Source organism: Pinus tabuliformis, chromosome 4_1 (genome assembly GCF_031772625.1).
Source record: "Pinus tabuliformis cultivar Carrire ecotype Pingquan chromosome 4_1, CPIR1, whole genome shotgun sequence".
NCBI lineage: Eukaryota > Viridiplantae > Streptophyta > Pinopsida > Pinales > Pinaceae > Pinus > Pinus tabuliformis.
Genome location: NC_142303.1, coordinates 453,335,962 through 453,345,264, shown reverse-complemented (window position 1 = coordinate 453,345,264; position 9,303 = coordinate 453,335,962). Strand labels below are relative to the sequence as shown.

General features: G+C 39.8%; 1 pseudogene; it reads left to right on the top strand.

Annotated features, from left to right (window-relative positions):
- Positions 1–320: 320 nt before the first annotated feature.
- LOC149176311 (uncharacterized) overlaps positions 321–9,303 on the top strand; it is a 71,458-nt pseudogene continuing 62,475 nt past the window's right edge.

Below are 9,303 nucleotides of genomic sequence, written 5' to 3'. Positions count from 1 at the left end.
AGTTAAGTGCATGCATGCATCAACTGACTGTTAACTCACAATTAGTTCCTCAAACAGTTTGGAACTAATTTAACTGGACTTAACTCAGTAAATTGAGTTAACTAATTACAACTCAAATATAACTCAACCTTATCTCCTTAATTTAAGGGATAACTCTTGCATGACTTCAAAAAGACTTCTAACTTGAATTTATCCAACTAATTAATTTGAAACAAATTAATAATTATTTCCAAGTAGTTGTTAAGACTAAATTCGATTTTAATTCACAATTTAATTCGAAGACAAATTAAATTGGAATATTCTTGTTGCCATATTTCAACATGTACTTCTTAGGTATCGGTGTGCACGGTGATTTAGGGACCTCTGCGATTATTTTGGCGCTCTCTGGGGCTTCTACTTCTGCAATTTCCTGCGCGGCTGCCTCGGCTGTCACTACGCCTGTGTCCATGGCTTCTTTGGGTGCTGACATAGTGCGATTCCACAGTTCTCTCAGTGTCTCTGGTAATTGCTCAAGCAACGAATTCACTTTCAGAATATTGAATAAGTCTCAGTTCATGAATATCTGAGTGCGCAACAACTCAGTTCTCAAATTGCCAAGTGTTGTTTGTTGGACAACCATTTGTAATTTATAGCAACTTTTGAATTTGAATTCGACCATTCCTCCCACATTCGGTCCATTAATACTAGATTGGCAACAGATTTTCAAGAATCTAGCCCATAAAGTTTGCCTTAAATGCCTGCCTCCCACTCTATTTGGCCTCAAACCAAGCATCACATCGTGAATAGTGACATTAACGGTCACTTTCCAGCCGACCCACGCACCAGCGCAGCTACCCTCGCATTGTCGCGGACCTTGTGACACTTCTCTACTGCACGCAGTCTTGACATCACAAAATTCCCGGGCAGAGTAGTTTATAGTAATGCCTCCTTTTAGCTGCATGGAGCGCTAAGACTATGCTTTTGTCGACTAGTCAGATGGTCGAGCCTCTTGTGTATGGCTTCAAACGACTGCCATTCACTTTTCGTGGGAAGGGTTCTCCATTTAGCTTTACTAGCTGCACCACGCCTCCATCAGTAATCTCCTTGATAACATACGGTCCTAACAAGTGCATTCTAAGCTTCCCTGGAAATTTATCAAACTTACCATCATACAATAGCACCAAATCATTCACCTTAAAGGTGCAGAGCTTAATATGTCGATCGTGCCATGCCTTTTCACGCTTCTTTTGGACTTGCTGGTGAAATCTGGCCAAAAATCGTTCTTCTTCGAGCTCATCCAGCTGCGCGAACCTCTCCTCCAGGGCTCTGTGATCCATCATACCTGTGAGAACTGCTATGCATAGACTAGTATGATGTATTCCATAGTCATTACACCTTCCACTCCATAGACAAGTCTAAAAGGTGTATATCCCGTCAGTTTCTTGCATGGCGTTCGATAAGCCCATAATAATACTGGTATGCGTAGGTCCCAATCACTTCGCTACGCATTGCATACCTTGGTCAGCGCGGTTTCCAGTACTTGGTTGAATGCTTCTACTATCCCGTTAGCCTGTGGGTTATACGGTGTACACTTTTGATGATACACCTGAAACTTTCCGTCAGTGCGCTGATCGTTTCCTTTAGGAAGTGTGTACCACAATCTCTCATCAAGATCTTCGGACATCCAAATTGTGTTAATACATGTTCAAACAGAAACTTCACGGCAGCCACGCCCGTGCAATCCTTCACCAGCTGCGCTTTTGCTCAACGAGTCAAGTACTCTGTCGTAGTGATAATATACATCACGCCTATCTTTCCTTGAGGTTGAATAGGTCCTACAAAATCTATTGCCCACTTTTCGAAAGGCTGCAACATTGTTTGTGGATTTAAAGGAATTTGTGCACGCAAATCATCCTGTCCATTGTACTTGTCTGTCAATCGCACCTTAGGCTTCCCAAATTGTACTCGCATCATTCTCCTACATTTGCACCAATCGTCAAAGCTTCCTTTGTGTGTACCCCACCATCTGGTGGGCGTAGCGCACAGTACCCAGTCCAAGTCCTAGAAGCATTGCTTTTCCTGCACCTCCCTTTCAAATGCATCCAAGAAGGTATCAACCTCATTCAGACCATCATAAGTAGGCATATCTCTTACTCATGTTGACACGCAACACAGTGACCTGGTCATCATATTGCAATTCAGCGTAGTTACTTCATGTAACCGATTCTGCCAGCGCTCTATTTCTTCATCAAAATCCGAAGTGCAGGAGTTTTCGCACTCACATGTAATCCGTCCATCCGTGGTGGGATTCATCCAGTCTTGGTCTCATGCTGTTATCTTGTAGATGCATACTAAATCATCATCACTCTCATAGTCACGGACCGATTCCGTATAGCGTGATCCTTCAACAGGGTCCACGGGTATAATTACACGTAGTGAATTCTTCTCAAAGATCATCTTCCACTTTTTTAGATTGATTACCATGTTCATATTAGTGGCCGAGTCAATTCCTAAGAGTGCGGGGTAGGGATTACTGTCATCAATAATCTCTATCACTTCGAAATCTGCCAGGGTGCTCGCTCCCTCAATATCCACAGTTATTCCCTGTAATCGCCCCATGGGTATTATTTTTTGTTGGTTCACCATCCTTAGCTGAATTGGAGACCATTGCAGCGCAGGTCTCCCCATTCGCTCCCATGTCTGTTTTGGCAGAACATTTGCATCTGATCCCAAATCTAGAATTACTTGGTCCATTTCATATTCTCTGATCTGTGCGGTAAGTCTCATTTCTTGTCTCGTTCTTGTCTTATGTTTTCCGATATTCTGGACTACGCGCGATTCTTCTGGCGTGGTCCCAGCGCATCTGTTGATGAGTTTCTATAACCCTTTTTACAGCCTTATTGTCGCGCAGTAACTTCATACATGTTTCAAGGAAATTTGTCAATATTGATGGGTCCATTTTCGGCTCCAATTTATCTTTGCTTCCTGAGGTGGAGGCATCAGCGAAGCTCTTCTTAGCTTCCATGAAGGTTTCACGAGCGTGCTCCAAATCAAACTCAACTTTTTTTGTCGGAGCTTTGCGAACCCAAGTACTATCTTCTGGTTGTTTTCCTTTGTCCTCTCCCATCACGATTCCACTTCGAAGCACCAAGTTGACGTTCGGATCTTCCTCGCGCGGTTCAGACCTCATCATCTGTAGGTTCTGAGTCGGGGGAGGTGGTAGCGCTCCTTTGTCACATATCCTAGCTATCAGCATAGGACAATCTTCTGCCTCATGATCGAACAGTGTGCAATACTTGCATGATGGGCGTGTTGGATTCGTGCAATCGTAGGCATAGTGTCCTGGCCCTTCGCAATTGTAGCAAATCAACTGTCTGTGACCTCTACCATGTCCTCCTCTGCCTCGGCCTCGTCCGTGCCCCTGAAATCCTGTCCACACCATTCCTGCATTCTGGTCAAGGGGCTGTGTTTCGTCCTGAACTCTGTAGGCAGGCATTCTATCCATCATCAACTCATAGTGTTTGGAAGTACGCTCGTCATGTCCCACCAACCTACAAAAGTTGCAGAACAACTGTTGCAAATTTTGCATATACTTCTGTAACATGTGATAATTGTCTGTGGCATGTTTTCCGGTTATTTGACAGATCGCGTACCACAAAGTAGGCACCACGCTAGGTCCTGCTTGAGCTTCCGGCCTTAAAGGCATCGGTCCTCCTCCTACGAGGTAATTTGTAAAGACCAGAAAATGGTCTTTGTTGTGACCCTGACACTTGCATTTCACACACCATACTTCTTTGCGCACTTCTAGGCGAACCGTCCTATCCTGTTTCAGACTCTGCATCTCAAGGCACTGATTCTTCAACTGTACGTGGATTTGCTTAACTCCTAGGTTAGGATCCTGCATCGAGGTCTCATGTAACCTCATATAAATCTTCAGGGCCTTGGCCTAAGTTGTTATCTTCTACCGCGATAGCGCACTCCTTAAATGTGGTAGTAGCGAAGCTACAAACCACTCGCGATGTTGTCCATCCGTCAGATTCATATTCGCTTCGCGGATCATGCATTTCAACCTCTGATCTAGTTCCCAAGGAGTCTCACCTGGTAGCATTGTGATATCTTTAAATCCCACAATCGACTACGCTTCAGACTTAGGCCTGCTAAATTCTCTATTTAGAGCTGTTTGGATATCTATGACTCTCGCATTTGGGTTATCATTGGAGTACTTAATATACCAGGTCAACACGCAATCTTGCAGGGTGCTAACCAGTGTTGCTTTCTTTATATGGTCATCTATAACACCTTGCGCTTCCCATACAGCCCTTACAACGAACCAGAATTGGTTCGGATCCTCATTTCCCAAACCTTTGAACACAGGAAACATCATTGTGTTTGCCATGTTGAATCGCGGTGTTGGTGGAGTTGGTACGGGTGAAGATGGAGTTGATGGCGGTGAAGCTGGTGGTGGTATGGTTGGAGGTGGTATTCGTGGAATTCTTTGTCTTATCAGCTGAATAGCACTTTGCAGAGAGACCTTCGTGAGCTCTTCCTCGTCTCCTCGTGGAGGTGAAATCAAGGGGCTATTTTCTAGACCCTTATTTCGTTCATTCCTGTAAACCTTTCCGCTTCGCGTAGCTCCGAACATCAAGGTAACTGCATAACCCGCTTTTCGCACAACAACATTTTAATCCAAGTATTCAAAGACTTTATGTACTTACCTCACGATCCTTTGAGAAAGCGTCGTTCTGCCTCACTATAGCTGACTAAGGTGTCGACTGTGAACTCAGTAACAAGTCATCTTATAATACGATCGAGCCAATGATCGACGGCGCGTGCGATCTTATCCTTCGATGCTTCCAACCTTCGCACTAGCTCTAGGGTCCACACAATAGGATTGTCAAGTTTCCACCTTCCTTGGCTATCTGCTAGCTTCGTGATCCACTCGTATAGCTTAGTAGGGAAGGACGTGAAAAAGATTTCATGGATCTCCGTATACAGGTAGTTGTCTAACCACTCTTCTTTTGACAGTCACAAGTTTCTGTTCTCCTGCGCCGCGAACTTGTGAATTCTTCTGTTCAACCAGCCGTCGATTTCCTTCTTAGTTGGATTCCAATGATATGACATCACACATATTTTATGCATATTTCGGTCTCGACAACAGAACCATTTGTTGGCTTATGGGGCTTGACCCAAGTTCAGTGTTATTTAGCCAAACAAATCCCTACACTACTAGCCCTTTTGGCATTAACCCGCAAAGTGCGAAATGAAGTCTCACCCAAAGCAATATGGGGGATGCTAGAACTAAGTTTCCGCACCCTTGAGATGGTTGTGATGTCGGTTTAGTCCAACTGGAACTGCCTTCGCACATGTCGCTTCGCGCTCTGTTCCACTCTTCAACACCTTCGCGATCTGTTACAATCGGCTTTCGCACAGCCCTTACCAGGGGTTGAGATGCTTTCGTGATGTTAAGGAAGCGAACTGCACTATTTCCCAAACTAGACTAAGTATCTTACTTATCTTATTAACATATCTTGATTATCTTCGCATAAACAGATATTCTAACTTGCATTCACTTAACCAATACAGTTCTACACATTTGTGCATCATATTAGAAGTGAAATTCATACCCAATATAACAGATACATAAACAGGAAATAAATACGCAGAAATGATAGGAAACTTCCCTTTATTAATTCTTCCAAATGATTACAGACTAGACTCGCCCTGCGCACTCAGTTGCAGGGGTCCACGCACTCAGCTACGGACTACTAAGCCTCTGTGCACTCAGCTGCAGAGCCTCTACCTATGCTACAACCCAAAACTAGACTTTACACTTTAGATCTATCTCACATACATCATATGTTCTTCATCTTAGATTAGATTAGCTTCCTTAACTACTTAGAGCTTCACTCTATTTATACAATCCCATGGTCCGCGGACCATGGGTAGATCTTCTACAGACGACATTACATTATCAAAATAAGGGCGGACAACCCTATGACTCTTTAACAACAACGCGCTCCGCGCCCACATAATGCAGAGTCTTTACATTGGAATTACAAACTTGGACCAAAATCTGGCCTCTAAGTCCCCAAACTTCCCTTGGGGGATCCCGTGCCCAACATAAGACAATAGTCAAAGTTGACTAGGGGCATATCAATTATTTGGAGAAATGTGGTTCGAGGGATACATGTTATGGAAAAATGGATCACGTGGAAAATTGGTAATGGCATGAATGCATTAATTAGACGAGATTTGTGGACTGGGTGTGACGGTAGACACATACTGTCTATGCATTTGGTAGAATTTTTAAATTTTCATGGTGTTTATAATATTGTAGATGCGGTTAGAGATGATCCCATGGATGTTGATAAACACATTTGGGATTTTGCTCAAGATTTACAAATCTCACCAATTTTTATAAGTGAATCGAATCTTTTTTTGATGACTTTGGGGAACTTTGGGTTTTTTAAATATGGATGAAGAGGATAGTCTTTCTTGGTATATAAATAAGCAATGTGGAGTTATTTTAACAAAGCAAGGATACAATTCTTTGATTCAACAAAATTTGACATATGAATCAAAATGGTGGTTTAATTTAGTTTGGAAGGGTCAAGGACCCCTGAAACGTTGTCTTTTTTAATGGCTTCTCCTTGAAAGGAAAATTCTCACTTGGGATGTTTTAGTAGAAAAAGGATAGGGAGGTCCTGGATTCTGTGTTTTATGTCATGAGAATAGTAAATCTATTGATCATTTATTTGTCTTTTTCCCTTTTTTGATGATTGTTTGAAAAGAGGTCTTGTCAATCCCTAAAATAAAGGGTTCATGGTTTGAGAACTTCATTAAAGAAAGTTTGTGGCTTTAGGTTAAAATATTTCTTTTCTCCTCTTTTAAATTTCTCTCAATGTTTGTCATGTGGGCATTTGGTTAGGGAGAAATAAGGTTCTCTTCCAAAATGATATTGTATGATCACTGATATTTGCACAAAAAATTAAAGTTTCTTTTCTAGAATAGGTCGAGCCCTTAAAACCGAAGAAGACAAATTATAAGGGAGTTGGTGTTATTTGAAGGAAATGTATGGGTTTTCTATGATGGTGCCTGTCAAAGGGAGAATTATGGGGCTAGTGTTGTCATTTTATTCCTTCAAAATGTGGTTCTAAAATGTAAGTTGGGTATTGGAAATGGTACGAAATTTATTGCAGAGTTGATTGATTTGTGGTGTGCTTTGAGGTTAGCTTTGTGGAAGTAGGTGAAGATTTTTAAATTGGTTGGCGTTTCCAATATAATAGTGGAACGGTTCAATGGAAAGGTGGATCTTAGAATCCTTCATTTCGAATCATGGTAAAGGAAGATTAAAAAATTACATTGATAATTTGATGATCTTCAAATCCTTCACTATTATAGGGAGCATAATTTTCTAGCAAATCTACTCTCAAAGGAAGCTTTACTTTTGGATGTTGGCATTTGTACATGTTCAAAATTTCGCAATGGTGTTTTATCATCAGTATTTTCCTTTAATCTCTTTAATATTTCCTTTCCAATGACTAGTTAGTATGTCTTCTTTATGTATGATTGAAGCATATTTTGGATGTTAAGATAAAATGTATGTTCAGAAATCAAGCGAGTTGCTATGCAACTAGGGGACCGCACTTTTTGGTTTCTATTCTAGAAATATCAAAATCTTCTTTTTCTCTTGAAAAAAAATAAAATAAATTTAAACATAAAGTTCTAAAAGATTTTGGTTATTAATATAAATATTCATTATTTTACTTTATATAATAAGTTGGATTTCTAATTTATAGTTACTAACAATATTTTATATATAATTCACAAATCTCTATACAAAAAATATTATTATTTCCATTTCTATTAAAACCCTCATAATATATGCCCACGGAGCATAGAGCATACAGTGGCAGGTTGTTCTTCGTGGTGAAAAGGTTACCAGTTTGAAACTCTGTGGGAAAAAATCTAGCCATGCTAAGGGTTGGTGTGGCCTAGGTTAGGTGCAATCCCATGGTGATACTGATGGCTCAGATGCCCCCGGTTCATCGCTACTCAAGCCACAAGTTAATCATGCATTCTTCTCAAGACTCACATAAACTAGCAAACAAAAAACTCTCTCATATATATATATGTGTGTGTGTGTGTGTGTGTCAATTGGGTTTATCTTGAGTGGTTAAGAGGAATGAATGTACTTACCACCCAGATTCAATTCCTACAAGTGACATGATGAGTTTTGTTCTTTAATTGCTTTGAGTCTTGTTGTTGACTATGAGTAGGACTGAAACATCTATATCACTCATATGAAATATTTATTGTAAGTATTTAATTTTTAGATGGTTATTAACTCATGGTTATGAATATGAATTATAACAAATTGAATGGAGTCAACATTATGTTTTATTATTATTATTATATTTTGATCTAATGCTTCATTACGACATCTCATCTAATGCTTTACCATAGGTATCCCCCATACTGGGCTAGAGAGCACTACAAAATTTGCTTCATACTAGGAGTGACAAACATAATGCTTTAAATTAAAAGCAACCAAATACATATGTTTATTTTTACTATTTATTATAATCGACATTGTTTTTTCATTTAGTGATTATTTTACTTTTATTTTTATGAGGACATGTGTCAACTTGAGGATGAGCACACAAGGTATTACACATCTCCCTTGTAATTGGTTGTGGAATGTACCTCTCTAGACAATTAAATTTTGTACTTTTGATTCCTTTATAAAGAAATATATAATAAATGGTTTCGTGACTGTGCGCACATAAGTGGATCAAAGTCCATCGCCATGTCTACCTTTTAAAGCACAAAGGGGTTGGATCCAATGGTGGAAATTGAGGAAATTTTCACCTTTGGGCGAAGTTCAATTCCCATGAAGGCTTCCCTCAAGCCATTGTAGTGGTTCAACTTGTGGTTGCACCAAGAGAAACCATATTAAATGGTTTGGGGCACCTTCTATAGAGCCCACCCTCATGTTCTCCTTTTTGTTTTTATAATTTAATATAAAATTGATATATAATTTAAAGGGTATATTGAAATATTTTATTTATAAAAGTTGTTTCAATATTTTATTATGGCTTTGTCTAACTTATAACGAAATAACATTTTTCACGGTATGTTTTCCGATTAATTTGTTTTTAATAAAAAAATCAGGAAGAGAATTTTAAAAACTTGAATTTAAGTTGTTTAATTTGCAGAATTTGAGTGCCCTAGGGTTTTTGAGGGTGTTGAATCCATATATACATTAAAAAATGCACTTTAAATAGCAAAAAATCACATTCTTTTTTGAAATTGTTTTGTCTA